The sequence below is a fragment of the Canis lupus genome, chromosome 12 (assembly GCF_003254725.2).
Source record: "Canis lupus dingo isolate Sandy chromosome 12, ASM325472v2, whole genome shotgun sequence".
NCBI classification, from domain to species: Eukaryota; Metazoa; Chordata; class Mammalia; order Carnivora; family Canidae; genus Canis; species Canis lupus.
In genome coordinates, this window is record NC_064254.1 from 28,786,934 (window position 1) to 28,803,939 (window position 17,006).

The 17,006-nt window shown below is 37.6% G+C and overlaps 1 protein-coding gene and 1 pseudogene across 1 annotated transcript in view; both read right to left on the minus strand.

Moving 5' to 3' along the window:
* EYS (eyes shut homolog) overlaps positions 1–17,006 on the minus strand; it is a 1,522,493-nt gene that overhangs the window by 1,413,853 nt on the left and 91,634 nt on the right. The gene's annotated exons all lie outside the window — the stretch shown is intronic.
* LOC112641817 (protein SDA1 homolog) lies at positions 1,320–3,376 on the minus strand (annotated as a pseudogene).

Genomic DNA, 17,006 nt, shown 5'->3' on the forward strand with positions numbered 1-17,006 from the left:
CAGAGGGAGAAGCAGGCTCCATCCATCGGGAGCCGACATGGGACTCGATCCGGGGTCTCCAGGATCCTGCCCTGGGCCAAAGGCAGGCGCTAAACCGCTGCGCCACCCAGGGATCCCCCCTAGATAACTTTCAAACCATGCTGAAAACCTACGAATTTGACCTGAGATTTAAAGAGAGAACAAGCTGGAACGCTACAGAGAGAAGGGTTTTCGCTTCTAACAAGGTAGGAAGGAGGAAAGGAAAAAAAAAAAAAAATCCAGTTGGGGAGAGGCCCGTGAAGGCCGGGCTAAGGCTGCTGCGAGAGCCTCTGAGAGAGGAGAACCCAGCCCCGGAGAAGCGGGAACTTTAAAAAATCCACACCAGATTCTTCCCGGACAGAAGGCGCTTAGCAGGGGAACCAGGCAGAACTGCAGGAGGAGCAGTGGGGCCTCCAGGTTCCCGAGGTCATTAACAGAGGAAGTGCTCCCAGAGGAAAGCGCACCACACACCGCACACACCGGGGTGAGCTCAGTAAAGGGCTGGAGCGCACACCTGGCGGGGCCTTGGGGAGAAGCCCGTGGGTCAGGCGGGAGCTCTGGGAGGAGGGGGCTGTGCCCATCAGGAGCCACGGCCCCAGGAGTGCGATTTCAGCAGCACAAGCACCAGATCACAGGGCGCCGGGGGACCCAGCCCAGGATCCTGTGCTCCACCCCGGGACAGGTGGAGGTGTGGAGGGCACAGGACAGTGAGGATGCTCTTGCCCCTGATTGTGCCCCCAAGCTGTGCGGGTCAGTGCACCCTGCCCCCAGAGCATCTAGGCCAGTGTGGACTGGGAGCTGCAGTAGTTACTGTGGGAGCTGACTCCAGAGCTGGAGAGCTGGCTGCCACCAGTGTTGTTGTTCCTCCTTGTGTCACCTTGTGCCTGGAAGAGGCAGGCTGCCAGGGAGCAGAGGCCTCATGGGGTAAACAGCTCCCACTGAGCCCGGCACCTGGTGGAGGGCGGGGCATCTCCCCCAGGTGCATACACCTGAGAGTCAGCATAGCATCCCCTCCCCCAGAAGGAGAGGGGAAGAGCAAATTCTTGAACCAGCAGCGCTGGAAAGCTCCAGGGGAGGTCGATGGATTTACAGTACATAGAACCAGAGGAATCATCTAGGGCGAAATTTACTTAAGTTGTGGTTGATATTCTTATTTTTTTTTTTAATTGCTACCAAATTTACTGTGTTTTTCACAATATGGTACTTCAGGACTTTTTAATGTAAACATCTTGATTAATTTTCAAAATAATGATACAAATTTAGCATTCTTCTTGGAATGGAAGACTTGCTTGGAGGTTACTTCATTTTTTTCTCTTTTTCAAAAGTGCATCTGGTAGTGCCAGCTGCTTTTCTCGGAAGGAACGCTTGTCTTTTGACCGAACGTTGTGGCTATATCGCATCATCATAAAGTTCTTCTGTTTTTTCTTCCCTTTATTTGTGGAACTGGAAAATGGGTTCATTTTGGTTTTCTTCCTCACAAATTCTTTTCGGTCTGTCTTTCCAGCCACTGCTGTTGCTAATCTTGTCTCCTTGTCAGATTTTGGCTTTTTATGAAGGCGTTCAATGTCCCGAAGAGAAAGTAACTCACCCCTAGGCTCCTCATCACTATCTATTTCAATGTATTTCCTCTTTTGGGCTTTCCCTGGGGTAGCGTCGAGTTCTTTCCTCATTTGGGCTATGCAGATTTTCTGGAAGTCTTCTTAAGTTAGAACTTGGCTCGTGCTAATGGCTGCAGCTTTGGCTTTCTGCTCCTCCATGGGCATCCTGTTGAGCTTCTTGAATATTTCTTGCTACTCTTCATCAGAAGAATGATGCACATCAACCCACTCACCATCAGCATCTGCCTCCTCACTGAGACTGGTACTTTCCCACCCATCTTCAACATTTTCAGTATTCTCTTCTTTTCCAACTTCTAGAACTTATGCTTCTGGAATGTAATCTTTAGCATCTAATTCTCCATATTCTTGCACTCTTGCTTCTATGGAGGCCTCTGTAGGCTTACCCCGGAATTAGTTTTGCAACATCTTAGGATTCAGTGTTCGGAAGAGCTGAATCAAAGTTCTAGCAGACATCATCACATTCTTATCTCTGTGTGTTTTATACTGAGCTAGGTCTTGGAGAAGTTCTTCAGTAATGGCTAGAGGATATCGAGCTGTTATCTCTTTTATAGCATTGATTCCTACTGTCATGACCTCCCCAGAGTTCTTGTTGGTGACAGAATTGTTGGCCACAGTCATGAGCACTGACTGAATTATCTCTGGGGGTACTAAGTGATGAGATGCTTGGGCAGGAAACAGAAGGATCTTTGTTACTTCTCTTTGGTGAGGTTGCAGAAATCTTTGTACAAAGGGATAGAAGTTGAAGAGAAAAAGCTCATGAATTCCCACCAATCTGGAGATGAGGTTCATGAGCATCATTTTCACCTCAAACCTCTTTGTAGAGCTCTCTAGTTGTTTTAGTAATTTTTCTGCAAAATCTTGGGGATCATGAATCAAATGAATAGCTGAAAAGTTAAACACCTCTGGTTTCTTCTTCTTTTTTTGTTTCTTGAGCACTTTCATAGCCTTTTCCAACCTTTTCTTGTGTTTGGAGCTTTTCTTCCCCATGGCATATTGCACTAGCAGGTCTCTTGCTGTTGGTCCTTCATCCTCTGATTCTGAGTCGCTGTCCTCTTTCTTCTCTTCATCTTTCCCAAGGAAAAATGTCAAAGCAGCAACTAATATTTTGGTGACCTTAGAGAAACATGCAGTAGTGATCACATTGACAGTTTTGGCATCATTCCAGATGTTTCAGAAGAAAGTTCAATCACCACATCCAAAGATATCTTGGCTACAGTTGCATTGCTGTCTCTTAACATGGTGTACATGAAATTCTGCAACACAATATTCACTTTATTGTTCTTGTGTTTTGCATTTATATTCTTGATATCAGTGACAATATGTGTGTATAAAGTCTCTCGCAGAAGTTTATCATGGCAATGCAGAAGTTCAAAGAAGAGTTCTAGCAAACTTGATGGATTGATGAGATTCTTATTTCTCAGCAAGATCAAAGCTTTGCAAAATGTCATTCGAAGATCTGGATCCAAGACAGTGTGATTGTAGGAGAGAAGATCTTTCAGCTCTTGAGGAAAGTTACTTAAATGTTCTGGGTAGCAGTGACCAATCTGTGACATAAACATCACTAGCTCTTCCAGTTCTTTGCTAGGTTTATTTGGTTGTAATTTGAAAATCTCCACATTGGATTTGTAGTGATTATACTGCTGTAGAAACTCCTCAATGTAAACTGGCGGATCCCGCTTGATCAGATTCTGTAACTGTGGCAGGTTGCTGGGGAGCATGTTATTGTTTCCATTAGACATGTTGGTTGCTGAGTGGCTCCACAAGAAGCAGTCTGAAGAAGCCTGTGGTTGATATTCTTGATGAAGCCCACTCATACAACTACTCTGCACTGAGCAAAATGACTAGAAAGAAGAACTCACCACAAAAGAAAGAATCAGAAACAGTACTCTCTGCCACAGAGTTACAGAATTTGGATTACAATTCAATGTCAGACAGTCAATTCAGAAGCACAATCATTTTTTAAAAATTTTTATTTATTTATGATAGTCACACACAGAGAGAGAGAGAGGCAAAGACATAGGCAGAGGGAGAAGCAGGCTCCATGCACCGGGAGCCCGACGTGGGATTCAATCCCGGGTCTCCAGGATCACGCCCTGGGCCAAAGGCAGGCGCTAAACCGCTGCACCACCCAGGGTTCCCAAGAAGCACAATCATAAAGCTACTAGTGGCTCTAGAAAAAAGCATAAAGGACTCAAGAGACTTCATGACTGCAGAATTTAGATCTAATCAGGGCAAAATTAAAAATCAATTAAATGAGATGCAATCCAAACTGGAGGTCCTAATGATGAGGGTTACTGAGGTAGAAGAAAGAGTGAGTGACATAGAAGACAAGTTCATGGCAAGGAAGGAAGCTGAGGAAAAAAGAGAAATACAATTAAAAGACTATGAGGAAATGTGAAGGGGAATAAACGATAGCCTCAGAAAGAAAAATCTACATATAATTGGGGTTCCAGAGAGTGCCAAGAGGGACAGAGGATCAGAAAGCATATTTGAACAAATCATAGCTGAGAACCTCCCTAATTTAGGGAGGGAAACAGGCATTCAGATCCAGGAGATAGAGAGGTCTGCCCCCAAATCAATAAAAACCATTCAACACCTCGACATTTAATAGTGAAACTTGCAAATTCCAAAGATAAAAGAGAAAATCCCTTAGAGCAGCAAGAGATAAGAGATCCCTAACTTATATGGGGAGAGATAAAAGAGAAAATCTCTTAGAGCAGCAAGAGATAAGAGATCCCTAACTTATATGGGGAGAGATATTAGATTAACAGCAGACCCCTCCACAGAGACGTGGCAGGCCAGAAAGGGCTGGAAGGGTATATTCAGGGTACTAAATGAGAAGAATATGTAGCCAAGAATATTCTTTCCAGCAAGGCTCTCATTCAGGAGAGAAGGAGAGTTAAAAATCTTCCAAGATAAGCAGAAGCTGAAAGAATATGTGACCACAAAACCAGCTGTGAGAAATATTAAGGGGGACCTGTAAAAAACAAAGCCCAAAGAAATAATCCACAAAACAGGGACTGAATAGGTATTATGATGACGCTAAATTCATATCTTTCAATAGTAACTCTGAGCATGAATAGGCTAAATGCTCCCATCAAAAGATGCAGGGTTTCAGACTGGATTAAAAAAAAAAAAAAAAAAAAGCAAGACTCATCTATTTGCTGTCTATAGGAGACTCATTTGAGACCTAAGGACACCTCCAGTATGAAAATGAAAGGTTGAATGGTCCTCAAAAATGATCCTCAAATGAAGGTCAAATGGTCTTCAAAATGAAAGGTCAAATGGTCCTCAAAAGAAAGCTGGGGTAGCAATCCTCATATCAGATAAATTAAAGTTTATCCCAAAGACTATAGTAAGAGATTAAGAGAGACACGATATCATACTTATAGGATGTATCCAACTAGAAGAACTAACAATCATGAATATTTATGCCCCTAATGTGGGAGCTACCAAGTGTGTCAATCAATTAATAACCAAAGTAAAGACATACTTAGATAATAAGACACTAATAGTAGGAGACTTCAACATGGCACTTTCTGCAAATGACAGATATTCTAAGCACAACATCATCAAAGAAACCAGAGCTTTAAATGACACACTGGATCAGATGGATTTCATAGATATATACAGAACTTTGCATCTGAACGAAACTGAATACATATTCATCTCAAGTGCACATGGAACTTTCTCCAGAATAGACCACATACTGGGTCACAAAACAGGTCTCAACTGATACCAGAAGATTGGGATTGTTCTCTGCATATCTTCAGACCACAATGCTTTGAAACTAGAACTTGATCACAAGAAGAAATTTGGAAGAAACTCAAACACGTGGAGGTTAAAGAGCATCCTATTAAAAGATGAATGGGTCAACCAGGATATTAAAGAATAGTTAAAAAGATTCATGGAAACTAATGAAAATGAAGGTACAGTCATTCAAAATCTTTGGGATACAACAAAAGCAGTCCTGAGAGGGAAATACATCACAATTGAAGATTTCCTCAAAAAATTGGAAAAAACTCAGATACACAAACTAATCTTGCACCTAAAGGAACTGGAGAAAGAACATCAAATAAAACATACACCAAGCAGAAGAAAAGAGTTAATAAAGATTCGAGCAGAACTCAATGAAATAGAGACCAGAAGAACTGTAGAACAGATTAACAAAACCAGGAGTTGGTTTTCTGAAAGAATTAATAAGATAGATAAACCATTAGCCAGCCTTATTAAAAGGAAAGAGAAGACTCAAATTAATAAAATCATGAATTAAAGAGGAGAAATCACAACCAATACCAAGGAAATACAAACAATTTTAAAAATGTATTATAAGCAGCTATACCCCAATAAATTAGGCAATATAGAAGAAATGTATGCATTTCTGGAAAACCACAAATTACCAAAACTGGAACAGGAAGAAATAGAAAACCAGAACAGGCCGATAACTGGGGAGGAAATTGAAGCAGTCATCAAAAACCTCCCAAGACACAAAACTCCAGGGCCAGAATTCCCAGGGGAATTCTATCAAATGTTTACAGAAGAAATAATACCTATTCTACTAAAGCTGTTTTGAAGAATAGAAAGGGAGGGAATATTTCCAAACTCATTTTATGAAGCCAGCATCACCTTAATTCCAAAACCAGACAAAATGACCCCACCAAAAAGGAGGATTATAGACCAATATCCCTGCTGAATACAGATGCAAAAATTCTCAACATGATACTAGCCAATAGGATCCAATAGTACATTAAGAAGATTATTGACCATGACCAAGTGGGATTTATCCCTGGGATGCAAGGTTGGTTCAACACTCATAAAACAATCAACGTAGTAGATTATATCAACAAGAGAAAAAACAAGAACCATATGATCCTTTCAATAGATGCAGAGAAAGAATTTGACGAAATACAGCATCCATTCCTGATCAAAACTCTTCAGAGTATAGGGATAAAGGGAACATTCCTCAATATCTTAAAAGCCATCTACAAAAACCCACAGCAAATATCATTCTCAATGGGGAAACACTGGGAGCCTTTCCCCTAAGATCAGGAACATGACAGGGACATTCACTCTCACCACTGCTATTCAACATAGTACTAGAAGTCCTAGCCTCAGCAATCAGGCAACAAAAAGAAATAAGAGGCATTCAAATTGGCAAAGAAGAAGTCAAACTCTCCCTCTTTGCCAATGACATGATACTCCACAGAGAAAACCCCAAAGACTCCACTCCAAGACTGCTAGAATTCATACAGCAATTCAGAAATGTGGCAGGATACAAAATCAATGCCCAGAAATCAGTGGCATTTCTATACACTAACAATGAGACTGAAGAATGAGAAATTAAGGAGTCAATTCCATTTACAATTTCACCCAAACATAAGATACCTAGGAATAAACCTAATCAAACAGGTAAAGGATGTATACCCTAAAAACTACAGAACACTTCTGAAAGAAATGGAGGAAGACACAAAGAGATGGAAAAATATTCCATGCTCATGGATTGGCAGAACTAATGTTGTGAAAATGCCTATGCTACCCAGGGCAATGTAGCACGTTCAATGCAATCCCTATCAAAATACCTTGGACTTTCTTCAAAGAGTTGGAACAAATAATCTTAAGATTTGTGTGGAATCAGAAAAGACCCTGAATAGCCAGGGGTATATTGAAAAAGAAAACCAGAGCCGGGGGCATCACAATGCCGGATATCAAGTTGTATCACAAAGCTGTGATCATCAAGACAGTGTGATACTGGCACAAAAACAGACAGATCAATGGAAGAGAATAGAGAACTCAGAAATGGGCCTCAACTCTATGGTCAACTGATATTTGACAATGCAGGAAAGACTATCCATTGGAAAAAAGACAGTCTCTTCAATAAATGGTGCTGGGAAAAATTGGACAGCCACATGCAGAAGAATGAAACTAGACCATTCTCTTACACCATACACAAAGATAAACTCAAAATGGATGAAAGATCTAAATGTGAGACAAGAATCCATCAAAATCTGAGAAGAGAACACTGGCAACACCCTTTTTGAACTTGGCCACAACAACTTCTTGCAAGATACAGCTATGAAGGCAAGGGAAACAAAAGCAAAAATGAACTATTGGAACTTAATCAGGATAAAAAGCTTCTGCACAGCAAACGAAACAGTCAACAAAACTAAGACAACCTACAGAATGGGAGAAGATATTGCAAATGACATATCGATAAAGCGCTAGTATCCAATATCTATGAAAGCTTATTAAACTCAACACCGAAGAAACAAACAATCCAATCATGAAATGGGCAAAAGACTTGAACAGAAATTTCACAGAGGAAGACATAGACATGGCCAACAAGCACATGAGAAAATGCCCTGCATCACGGGCCATCAGGGAAATACAAATCAAAACCACAATGAGATACCACCTCACACCAGTGAGAATGGGAAAAATTAACAAGACAGGAAGCAATAAATGTTGGAGAGGATCTGGAAAAAGGGGACCACTGTTGCACTGTTGGTGGGAATGTGAACTGGTACAGCCTCTCTGGAAAACTGTGTGGAGGTTCCGCAAAGAGTTAAAAATAGAGCTACCTTATGACCCAGCAATTGCACTGCTGGGGATTTATTCCAAAGATACAGATGCAGTGAAAGACCGAGACACCTGCACCCCAATGTTTATAACAGCAATGTCCACAATAGCCAAACTGTGAAACGAACCTCAGTGTCCTTCGAAAGATGAATGGATAGAGAAGACGTGGTCTATGTATGCATGGAATATTACCTAGCCATTAGAAATGACAAATACCCACCATTTGCTTTGATGTGGATGGACCTGGAGGGTACTATCCTGAGTTAAGTAAGTCAATTGGAGAAGGACAAACATTATATTGTTTCATTAATACAGGGAATATAAAAAAAATAGTGAAAGGGAATAAAGGGGAAAGGAGAGAAAATGAGTGGAAAACATCAGTGAGGGTGAGAGAACATGAGAGACTCTTAACTCTGGGAAATGAAAGGGGTAGTGGAAGGGGAGGTGGATGGGGGGTTGGGGTGACTGGGTGATGGGCACTGAGTGGGGCACTTAACGGGATGAGCACTGGGTGGTATGCTATATGTTGGCAAATCGAACTCCAATAAAAAAATATACAAAAGAAGAAACCTTGGTTATTAAAAGTTTCATGTTAATGAATCAAATTCTCATTGTATACTTAAAAATATATATTTATTTAACTGATTTAGTGCCAGCTTAGCTTTTTGTTAAAGTCAATACATAAAGTATAGATTTTATTCTTCCTATTACTCTTTAACTGACATGAAACATTCTATTCTCAGGCAACTAATTGCAAGTAGTTCTCCGTGATGAGAACTCAAAGCAAATAAATAAGAGTAGCAAGAAATGAGAGGAGAAAGAGATAATGGATGAATTTATAAGTTTCCAATATTCAGAAGCATCAAGGACTTAAGATGAAAATCAGGAAACTAGAAATAAGGAATGGGAATGAAAGAAAATAATCAACCAATCATAAAAGATGAAAGAGGCCTTGTTTGAATCAATGGTAATATGTCATTATATTGAAGACTATGATTAACATAAATAATTCACTAAAGGCAAAAAACAAACAGATTTAGTTGCTTCAGAGAGACAAGGAAGTGTCAGATTTGAAACCTTCAGATCTGAAATCAAGGTAAATTCTCATCTGCTTACCTTAAAAAATGCTCTTTCTGTCTATTGTCTTCCATATGCTGGTATATGTGGTATCGTGTGAATCCATGGTGCTCCTCGAGCCTCTACTTCTTGCTGTGATCATTTCACAAACTCCAATTCTCCAGGGCCTGAACTGCAACACTAACCTTTCATGCTGGCTTTACTGAAACAGCTGCCACTCTTCCCAGATCACTGGGGCAACTTTCCTGCTCATACCTCCACATCTATTCTGCCCTAACCATGCCAAACTTTCTACCAGGCATACCGATACCACTGTCAGTAAAGGCTGCTCATCAGCCTTCCACTGCCCATGGCTTTGCTGACTTCACTTATAACCTGTCTTACTCAAACTTTTCCCATAAAGTAGCTATCAAATCGTTCTACCTCTTTAGAGATCCATGCATCGAGAAGATTCTCAGAGCACAGGTAAGTATACTTTGGTCCTTTTGGTTTATATATAGCTCTCTGAACAATCAGGAAAATACCAGGCACTGGTACTCATTTCCATCCTTGAGATAAATTCTCCTTTTCGGAGAGAAATATTCTTTGAGGGTTTCACAGATATTTCTGTTTTCCTTTCTCTTTTCTTTTTCCTTCCTTCCTCTTTTGCCTCTCTCTTCCTCCCTTCCTTTTTTCCATCTCATACATTTCCAAGTTCAACGTATATTACTTTACATGAATGAGTGCAAGTAGTCATCATGACTGCAGTTAAATGCCTTTATCAGGCAATTAAAGCCATTTAATGCATATTCATATTTAACTCCAGTTTTGCTTAACTCCATATCAGACAGCTATATGCCTCCACTGCAGCAGCCTCAGTGAATATAACATATAAATTATCTGGATTTCATCCTGAAGTATGATGAAAGTAAGTAAAAAATTGAAATTTGTAGCAGTATGCCTAGATCTGTTGAAATTAGTCTTGCAGGAGAATAGAAGTTGAATTTGTGGAAAACCGTTAGTTTGGAAACTAATACAGGACTATAGAGCAATACAGGAGAAATGAGATGCACACTACAACAGTATAGAGAATAAGAAAGTAGAAGAGATATTCAGAAGGCAGAATGAATAAGACTTGAAATCTTGCTGACATTTATTAACAGGAAGGAATCTAAAGTGTCAATTATTATTTGGTACTTCTCTTCATACTCAATATATTCTCATATTTAATATATTCTTATATTTTTTCTTTTCTTCTGGTTTATTTTTTTAAAGATTTTTATTTATTTATTCATGAGAGACACACACACACACACAGAGAGAGAGAGAGAGAGAGAGGCACAGACACAGGCAGAGGGAGAAGCAGGCTCCATGCAGGGAGCCTGACGTGGGACTTGATCCTGGTTCTCCAGGATCAGGCCCTGGGCTGAAGGCAGCACTAAACTACTGAGCCACCTGGGCTGCCCATTTCTTCTGGTTTAAACTGCTATTTATTACACTTCTCTTCACAGTGCAGAAAGCAATCCCCCGGCCAAAAAATAAAAAAAAAAATTAAAAAATTTAAAAAAGGAAGGCTCTCCCAAACATTTACATTCCATTACTGGTAACCTATTTCCTTGATGTATAGCCAATCACATAATCTTTACCTTTTTTTGGGTGGGGGGCAACAAAAGTTAATTGTTTCACCAATCTGGATACATAATTTTCCCTGTGGAAATCCATATTTCTTTTTCATGATGTCTACTTTCCTCTCCACTAACAAATCCTGGGGGCTTCCTCACATAATTTAATTTTTTTAGTTCTAGACCTTAAATACAATTTCCTCCACTGGATGTCCCATCTGCTTCAGGAGCCCTATTTTAGCACCTATTTTATATTTCATCATTATCTATTTAGATTTACCTATCTGAATATATGTACACGAATGTGTATACATTCACATATACACACGCACACATTTTAATCTTCATTTTTAATCCATATTCCCTTTTTAAAATTTCTATTCTAGTCCATTTTATATTTAGAAAGAATATTTTTCCAGTTAATCTTCTTCTGATAGATCACCTGGATGATAGGTTTTTTGATTGTCTGCATAAATATAAATATTTCTCTCACCTCTCAATATATAGTAGTCATGTGTAAGATTTGGGGGAGGCAATATTTTCTCTTGGTAGTCTATAGATGCTTTCTAAAGCTATAAATGTTATACCACTGTCCCGAAGCTACTAGTGTTGATAATAAACTATGCGATGCCATGCTGATTACTTTTCCTTTGTAGGTAAATTGTTTTTTCCTGCCTTAAAGCTTGATAGATATTTCACTATGTGTTTTTCTCATCAATCTAGCTTGGATAGAGAGTGTTTTTAACTCAGACTCAACCTTTGCTCCAGCTCAGAGAAATATATTATGTAACTTGATTAATTATTGCTTCTCCTCTGTATGTTCTTTTTACTCTTTCTAGAGCTGCTATCATTCACATGTTAGGTCTCCTTGATCTATTCTCCAAGTTACTCATCTTTATTCATCATGATTCATTAACTAATTCATCCATTAAGTTCTTCAATAAATAATCCTTGAGCTTCTACTGTAGATAGTTATTTTTCTAGCCACAGTGCACATTCAGTGAGTAAGATTTTGTTTTTGTTTTTCCCCCCTCATGAGGTTCATCTTTTGGTGGTAAAGGACAGGACATAAAGACTTAGATATATGATATTTCAAGAGAAAAGTGAAGCAGGTTAAAGTGTATAGTAAGCACAGATAATTACTGTTTTCCTAAAATTTGCATCAGAGACAGTTTCATGGGCAATTAATATTTCATAAAACCAGGATAAATTTAGGGTGAGGTCATGTATGTACATGAAGATAAAAGCAGATTCCCCTTTATTTATTCTTTTCTCTACTTTAAACTACTTCTTTCATAAAGCATTCTAAATTTCCATAATTTGGATTATCACTTTCTTTCCAATTTTCCACATACATTATTAATTGAATAGTATGTTTTTTAGTTGTAGTCTTGGTATGTATGTATATCTATGTGCTCTACTCTGGATTCTTTTCACTTATTTTAGCTACAGTTATCTAATTCTATATGACCTTTCTATCCTCCAGAGATTTTAATATCCTCAAGATGTGAACATTTTATTTTAACTCATGTTTCTCTCCTCTGGCCTCTCTTGCATCCAGTATTTTCCCTTGCTAACTCAGTGTCCTAAATGTGGTATCCTTCAGTGAATGGAAGGAAAAATTGGGCCAAGAAAGTTCGAGAGTCAGGATATCAGTCCTTTTCTTAGGGTCATGGATCTGGCCTCTCTCTTCACTGGTATCACTGAGCATACTCCCACTGAGAGCCTTTAGTCCTTAAATTCAGAACTTAGTTGACTATGGCAAAGGAGAATAAGAACACTAAGTAGGTTGATATAATTTTGACGTTCCTTAAATAGTCAAAGTGTTTATACTGAGGAAGTAGCTGCTATTTTCTGGTTATTGTTCTGTTGTCCCTCTGCTTATTTACAAATGCTTCCTAACTCACAAAGCAAGATAATCTGTATAAATTGCTTCTGTTGAGATAGGGAAGCTAAGACTGAATTCATTTTAGCTGCTCAAGGTGTCTAACTATCAGTCTGGTCAAAGAGCTCAGCTGTTTTAAGTATGAAGAGAGGGGAAAGATATACCATGTTCCTGGAATATCCAATGTATACTCATATTTTTGTATGAAATTATTGTTTGTTAATAAATATTAAGGTAGTAGGAAACAGTAAATATTTTTGTAACATGGAGGGCAAGAGGGATGTAAATAATTGTGATGAAAATGTTTAAGGTGTTATTTTTAGTGGTAAAGAGAGATGATAATATATAGAGGAACAAAGGATCTGATTAAATACATGTAAGATAAAGAAAAGACAGATAATGGAAATAAAATATTTCAGTGGAAAAGCCAAGAGGAAATAAAATACAGATTAATATTCTTTTCTTATTCCTCTCAAAATGATTTCCTATAACTCTCTGAAATGTCTCTCCTTTATTGGGTTGTATTTTGTCAATTAAGCCAATATTTATTAGACCATTAGCTTTACTTTATTTCTTGGACAGAATATCCCAAACTTTGTTCAATGACCTATGGAATACATGCTACCAGTTTTTTGGTTTTTTTTTCATGCTACCAGTTTTAATGAGAAATGTTAGGCTCTTTTGGGAACACAGTATTGAGTAAAAAGATAATAGCAGCAGCATTTTGACAACTACTTCATGTAATGTGGAAATACTGGCATTTGCTACATTTATTTTTAAAGCATGGAGAATTGACAAAATAAAATGAAAATCGATGAACCTAAATAATTAGCATATTTTAAATACAAATTTTTAAAATATTTTTTCAAAATATCAAGAAAAACATAAACTTAATAAAATTAAAAATGAATCTTTCAATGCTCTCATAAATAATTGGTAGGAAATTATTAAAGAAACATATTAAAACAATGAAGTAAACACTCCATGAAACAACAAAAATGAAAACTGAAAATTAAATTAAATATTATTTGATTTTCTTAAAGAGTTAGCTTCAAAGATAGTATGTCAACAGTGTCACTTGGATTGGGAGCATATTCTTGCTTAAAGTTTTCTAGATGCTGAAATGGTTCTTTCAAACTCTATACTATTATAGGAAATGGAAGGAGAGTTATAAAGTAACTCCAAATTGTTTTCTCTGACTTTGTTATCTTGAAATACTCCTATCACTTGTTTGAAGAGTAGGAGGAAGTTTTGCTACATTTTTTTTCCTGGGTCTGTACCATTCTATTATAAGTGAGTTGTAATTTTTGTCACAAAAAAAGCATTGTGGTTCGCTTTTTTTCCCTTTGTTTTCATAATCTATAGATGGAAATTTTGGTGCGGAGTTATTTGTATCAATTTCAACACTGTCATGTACCTATTCCACTTCTTGGAAAAACCTCTTTGAAGTAGATAGATTTATTCTTACAAAAGAAGTTTTGCAATACCACTACATGCTTGCTCACTGTGACTTGTTAGGGCATAGACAGATGTCTAACTCATACACTACTCATTTTATCAATTTATCTTTTTTGCTTAAACTGAGCGACTGAGTCATTGTCCAAATCTCAAAACACATATGATTCATATATATCACAGTTCTTTAAGCCTTAAAAGATGTTACTAGACAAAAAGAGCTGTATTTTCCAATAAAAATCAGCATGATATACTAGTTTATAATCTATAATATTAAAATTTATAATAACTATAAGTTAAAGTGGAGAGAATAATCGAGAACTATTTTCAGAATGCTTATCAAGATTGACAGGAAATAAATTTTGAGATGTCTGGGCAAAAATGGAAAATGTCCTTTATAAAGGAGACTAACAAATACAGAGGCTTGGAGTAAGAGATGCTTCAGGTATTCCAGAAACTTCTCAAAGAACAAAGTGGCAGGAATTGAGTAAGGAAGGGGAACGTGGTAGAGAGATAGGCAGAAGCATTTTATGGCTAACCTTATAAACATTTTAAATAATTTATATTTTATTTAAAGTTATGGAAACCCATTGAATGGTAGGTAGTGTCAGGGTAGTAACACATGTAAAAACAAATATACTCTCTTGCATGGAAGAGATTAGAAAGAAGCAAATCATCTCAAACTTACTTTAACTCTAGTTAAAGTAAAACATAAAACATAGTAACTCTATGTTTTCTAATTGCTCAGGCCAAAAACTATAGTGCTATTATTATATTTACTCTTTTTCTTTTTAACTCTTTTAGCTCACTCCAGTATAAGGGGATATTCAATTGATTCCATCTTAAAAATAATAATAAGTGTAAAAAAAATAATAAGTGTATTATCATGTCGTCTCCTATCCTGGTCCAAATCACTACATGACTGAGTGAACTTGAAATACATGAATTGATGATCAGAGAGTAGAAACTTAAATCAAGGTGTTGTAGAGTGTGTAATTACAGATCAGGATAAATTATAACATATAACCATGGGGAAAATGGTCAGGATGAAGAGGAAAACTCATTGCAAAATAATTATCAAAGGATTTAAGTAACCAAGGTGGGTGTATTTACAAGATGGACATCAAAGTAGGAAAGATCACAGCAGTGGTAGAGAAAAGGACAGCAAGCCAGACGCAAAAGCTTTTATTTGGGGATGGACAGGAACTGAGACAAAAAAAAGAGATACTTGAAAAGGAGCCTTGGGAGGGAGGAACATAGAGTTAGAGAAGGGTATAGATGATGTCTTATGCTAAAAATAGATAGGTTTTTCAGGAGGAGGAAGACAAATGGTCTGGTTATGATAAAAAGGGCAAGGCTTTCTATACATTTCCTTACCAGCAGTACACAGGTTGTGGAAGAAGGAACAGTATCCACCTAAGGGGACTATAGTCCCTCAGGTTTCAGTTAGAAAAAGAAAGTATACAAAAGAGATGGTGGTACCGGAGAATTTGCTGCTGACAAAATGAGATCCAGAAGACATAGCAAAAGAGTATTGGATATTAAGAAGTATTGGATGTGGGACGCCTGGGTGGCTTAGCAGTTGAGTGTCTACCTTTGGCTCAGGGCATGATCCCAGGGTCCTTGGATTGAGTCCCACATTTTTCTCCTTGCAGGGAGCCTACTTCTCCCTCTGCCTATTTCTCTGCCTCTCTCATGAATAAATAATAAAAATCTTAAAAAATGTTGGATATTGGGCAGAGCATTATGGGGCTAAGATTTATTCAATCAAGTATGCTATGAAAAATTCAGAGATCACACATTGTTGGGTCAACCTTTATGCAGAGATCTGCACTAACTTCTATCATAATGTTTTATTGTTTATCATTTACTGGGAAATTAATAAGTCCAGGACTAATAGGATGAAGGTCATTCTGATATGAACATATATTCTCAAAATGAAGCACTTAGGGAATCAGATTTGAGGATGACTTCTGTCAATTATAACTTCTCTGGAAATATAAAATATATTAAAAGTAGCAGAAGTTACTCTTGATGAGGAAATGTCAACAATGTCCTAGATATTTTCCATTGTAATATAATTTATAACCAGCATCTGAAATGATAAAACAATAAATTTTAACAAACTTTTTTTTCTATGCTAAATTCAGAATGATTTATTCAAAAGAGGAAGTTAGCTGTATAAATATGGCTATTGATTTCAAGCAAAGAAAAATGTGCAGCTAGCTTTTGATATAATTAACTCCAAGAAATTGAGGTTTTATATTAGTTGACAATTACTGAGTGACCAAATGGAAGCCCTCCATCAATTAACAGATTCTGATTCAAATGTGTGATTGCTATTTTAAAATGCATCTTTCAGAATTAATGTGAAAATATAACTTTATTATATGTTGAGAGGAAATATGTTGACCTATGCATTTCTGTGTATACAATGTTCTATTTCAATGTCACATTGCATGCTTAATTAGGTTTACTTGTGACACAAACTGAAAACCCTAATTCTACCCATGGCTAACATGGTGAGACATCACGCAAACTAATGAAAATGCTGCAACTGACATGAGAAAAAAAGTATGTTAATACATTGAATTGACACTTAAACAGGGTGCACAGGCTGTAATTGCAACTCAGTGAGTAGAAAAGAGGGAAACTAAATAATAATAATAATAATAAGCTGAGAGAGTAAAATAGAGCATCATTATCCCATGAAATATCTTAAATTTGGGTGGAGAAAATAAAACTTAAAAAGAAAAAATATGCATATCACAAAAC